Here is a 5,162-nt window from a genome sequence, read left to right as displayed (position 1 = left end):
ATGGTTGTCCTACCCAGGTTTCTTTACCTCCAATGTCTACCCAATTTCATACCACAAAGCTATTTTAAGAAACTGGATTCAATAGTAATTCCATTTTTATGGGATAACAAGGCAGCCAGAATTTCAAAGAAGCATTTATGCAAGTACAAGATAGAGGGGGGCTTTGGCCTTCCTCACTTTAAACTGTATTATTGGGCTGCTAATCTGAACATTGTGTCTTTCTGGGGGGAAAGTTTACCTGGGATGCGACAGAATGATATGCCTTCATGGCGTTTGATTGAGCAGGTCTCCTGTCAACGTTCCTCACTCCCTGCACTTGTTAATAGTCCATCATATGTGAAAAAAGCCACTTATGACTCTAATCCAGTCATTTGTCATACTCTTGGGATCTGGAAACAGATGAGGTATTTTCTTAACATACCCACTGTATACATTGACAGGCCGATTTGCCTGAATCATGCTTTCCACCCTGCATTGGATGATATGGTGTTTTCACAGTGGAGGGAGAAAGGGCTCACAACAATTGGTAATGTATACACGGCTGGTCAGTTAGCTTCATTTCAACAGTTACAGGGAAAGTTCAACATGCCAACAACACATTTTTTCAGATACCTCCAAATCAGGAATGTCTTATTAAGGACACATATCCACAGTATGGCATTAAGACAAATAATCCTACATTAGATAGCCTGATCCTTGTCAAACCCCACTCAAAAGGGTCGGTCTCTAGACTGTATGATGTGCTACAGGTCCACATAGATGTATCCACAGACACTATTAAAAGGGCTTGGGAACAAGAACTTGGTTCAGAAATCTCAGATGAGGACTGGGTAGAAGCTCTCAGGAATATAAACCACAGTTCAGTGAATGCCAGACACAACCTTGTACAGTTTAAAAGGTGATACACAGATTACATTACTCAAAAGTGAAACTGCATACATTTTGGAAATTGTAGACTACCTACCTTTGAAATGTGGTTACAGGATTTAGGGAATGTAATACATATGGAAAAGATACGATACAATACCTCCAATAGAAGTCCATTGTTTTACAAAATATGGCAGCCGATACTGGATAAATGGTCTAGTCCCGCTTCATAACTGGGTTGATGATCTGCTGCTACTCTGTGCTGTACTCCACTCAGTATATATTTTTGGCTTAACTATACTGCTCGTAATGACTATATGGTGTCTTCTTATACATGTACCACCTAATAGGATTTTATTGTATTTTGTGTACTTTTGTCAAAAGTAACAGTCACTATCAGGTGTGGCCACCAGCTGCATTAAGTACTGCAGTGCATCTCCTCCTCATAGACTGCACCAGATTTGTCAGTTCTTGCTGTGAGATGTTACCCCACTCTTCCACCAAGGCACCTACAGGTTCCCGGAGATTTCTGGGGGGAATGGCCCTGGCCCTCGCCCTTCCATCCAACAGGTCCCAGACGTGCTCAATGGGATTGAGATCCAGTCACTTCGCTGGCCACGGTAGAACACTGACATTCCTGTCTTGCAGGAAATCATGCACAGGACGAGCAGTATGGCTGGTGGCATTGTCATGCTGGAGGGTCATGTCAGGATGAGCCTGCAGGAAGGGTACCACATGAGGGAGGAGGATGTATTCCCAATAACGCACAGCGTTGAGATTGCCTGCAATGACAACAAGCTCAGTCCGATAATGCTGTGATACACCGCCCCAGACCATGACGGACCCTCCACCTCCAAATCGATCCCGCTCCAGAGTACAGGCCTCGGTGTAACACAAATTCCTTTGACAATAAACGCGAATCCGACCATCACCCCTGGTGAGACAAAACCGCGACTCGTCAGTGAAGAGCACTTTTTGCCAGTCCTGTCTGGTCCAGCGACAGTGGCTTTGTGCCCTTGGCGACGTATGCCGGTAATGTCTGGTGAGGACCTGCCTTACAACAGGCCTCAAAGCCCTCAGTCCAGCCTCTCTCAGCCTGTTGCGGACAGTCTGAGCACTGATGGAGGGATTGTGCGTTCCTGGTGAAACTCGGGCAGTTGTTGTTGCCATCCTGTACCTGTCCCGCAGGTGTGATGTTCGGATGTACCGATCCTGTGCAAGTGTCGTTACACGTGGTCTGCCACTGCGAGGACGATCAGCTATCGGTCCTGTCTCCCTGTAGCGCTGTCTTAGGCGTCTCACAGTACGGACATTGCAATTTATTGTCCTGGCCACATCTGCAGTCCTCATGCCTCCTTGCAGCATGCCTAAGGCACATTCACGCAGATGAGCAGGGACCCTGGGCGTCTTTCTTTTGGTGTTTTTCAGAGACAGTAGAAAGGCCTCTTTAGTGTCCTAAGTTTTCATAACTGTGACCTTAACTGCCTACCGTCTGTAAGCTGTTAGTGTCTTAATGACCGTTCCACTAGTCCATGTTCATTGATTGCTTATGGTTCATTGAACAAGCATGGGAAACAGTGTTAAAAGCCTTTACAATGAAGATCTGTGAAGTCATTTGGATTTTTTATGTCTGATGTGACAGAAAGGCATGTAATGCCACGAGCCGCATGAGCGACATGAAATACTAGCCCTTGATTATGACTTGTTAGAATATTACACACTTTGTATTGACATATCTTAAATTGAAAACCAAAAACCTTATCATGCATGAAATTTCCTTGGAAAATGTGTGGTTTGTTTTCACAAGCTAATTAATGTTTTCCCCTCAAAAAACATGCAAAAAACATTAAAAGGAAGTAATTAGTGTAATATTCAGGGGACATAAAAAGCTTTTACTTTGCCAACCAACAACATTCAGAAGTAAACAAACCAGCCAGGAGTGTATACCCAATCTACCCTGATTCTTACCTGCTTTGACTACATAAGTTAACGTAACCACAAAGGGTTAAATGGCTCACTTCATGGTATGTCCCTTCAAAAAGGTTCTTTATGTTTTAGAGCAGTGCACGACTAATGTGTCACGACCGTCGGATGTAGTAGACCAAGGTGCAGCGTGGTGTGCATACATTTTCCTTTTTATTGAATGTCGCCAGCAAAACCAATAAACAATACAAAACGACCGTGAAGCTTACAGGGCAAAGTGCCACAAACAAAGTTAAGGACAGGACAGGTGGGAAAAAGGGCTACCTAAGTATGGCTCCCAATCAGCGACAACGAAGTACAGCTGTCCCTGATTGAGAGCCATACCAGGCCAAAACAAAGAAATACAAAACATAGAAAATAGAACATAGAATGCCCACCCAAATAACACCCTGACCAAACCTAAATAGAGACATAAAAAGGCTCTCTCAGGTCAGGGCATGACAGTACCCCTCCACCCCCCAAAGGTGCGGACTCCGGCCGCAAAACCTGAACCTATAGGGGAGGGTTTGGGTGGGCATTTTTCCGCGGTGTCGGCTCTGGAGTGGGACGCAGACCCTGCTCCACCACTGGCTCACCCCACCTTGGTGGCGCCTCTAGAGCAGGGTCCCTCGCCGTGGGCCCGGACAGGCGGGCGACTCCGGCAGCGGAGGACAGGCGGGCGACTCCGGCAGCGCCGGACAGGTGGGCGACTCTAGCTCAGGACGCACCAGGAAGGGGAGACATGCAGGAGGCCTGACTCTGGGAGCAGGCACAGGACTCACCAGGCTGGGGAGACTTGCAGGAGACCTGGCACTAGGAGCAGGTACAGGACTCACCCAGCTGGAGAGACATGCGGGAGGCCTGGCTCTGGGAGCAGGCACAGGACTCACCAGGCTGGGGAGACTTGCAGGAGGCCTGGCTCTGGGAGCAGGCACCGGATACTCTGGGCCGTGGAGGCGCACTGGCGGTCTCGAGTGCAGGACTGGCACCACCCGTATTGGCTGGGTGCTCGCTTCCCCCCGGCAAATGCGGGACGCCGGCACCGAGCACACCGGCCTGTGGATGCTCGGCCTCGACACCGTGCGCATCACCCCATAACACGGGGCCTGACCAGTCAAATGCTCGCCACGGTAAGCACGGGGAGTTGGCTCAGGCCGCACTGGGTTCTCCAGGCAAACTGGGGAAACCGTGTGTGGAGCGGGCGCAGGACTCACCGGGCTGTGGAGGCGCACTGGAGGTCTGGAGCATCAAGCTGGCACAAGACGTGCAGGGCTGGGGAGGCGCACAGGAGGCCTGTTGCGTGGGGCTGACACAGTCTTCACCAGACGGCTAGCATGCACCTCAGGACGAGTATGGAGAGCTGACTCAGGTGACATCAATTCAAGGACATGCTCCATAGGGCGAATGTCATGCCTCATGCACCAACACAGCAGCTCTCTCATAGCTCTCTCCTCCAATCTCCCCATCAACCCCTTCACTGTCTCTGCTTTGCTCCCTTCGCTCTGGTTCCATCCTGATGATCATGATAATGGTGAGGAATCAGCCCCGAACTACACGGGAGGATCTTGTCAATGATCTCAAGGCAGCTGGGACCATAGTCACCAAGAAAACAATTGGTAACACACTACGCCGTGAAGGACTGAAATCCTGCAGCGCCCGCAAGGTCCCCCTGCTCAAGAATGCACATATACATGCCCGTCTGAAGTTTGCCAATGAACATCTGAATGAATCAGAGGACAACTGGGTGAAAGTGTTGTGGTCAGATGAGACCAAAATGGAGCTCTTTGGCATCAACTCAACTCGCCGTGTTTGGAGGAGGTGGAATGCTACCTATGACCCCAAGAACACCATCCCCACCGTCAAACATGGAGGTGGAAACATTATGCTTTGGGGGTGTTTTTCTGCTAAGGGGACAGGACAACTTCACCGCATCAAAGGGACGATGGACGGGGCCATGTACCGTCAAATCTTGGGTGAGAACCTCCTTCCCTCAGCCAGGGCATTGAAAATGGGTCGTGGATGGGTATTCCAGCTTGACAATGACCCAAAACACACGGCCAAGGCAACAAAGGAGTGGCTCAAGAAGAAGCACATTAAGGTCCTGAAGTGGCCTAGCCAGTCTCCAGACCTTAATCCCATAGAAAATCTGTGGAGGGAGCTGAAGGTTCGAGTTGCCAAACGTCAGCCTCGAAACCTTAATGACTTGGAGAAGATCTGCAAGGAGGAGAAGGACAAAATCCCTCCTGAGATGTGTGCAAACCTGGTGGCCAACTACAAGAAACGTCTGACCTCTGTGATTGCCAACAAGTGTTTTGCCACCAAGTACTAAGTCA

Source organism: Salmo salar, chromosome 04 (genome assembly GCF_965601325.2).
Source record: "Salmo salar chromosome 04, fSalSal1, whole genome shotgun sequence".
NCBI classification, from domain to species: Eukaryota; Metazoa; Chordata; class Actinopteri; order Salmoniformes; family Salmonidae; genus Salmo; species Salmo salar.
This window is presented reverse-complemented; position numbering follows the sequence as displayed.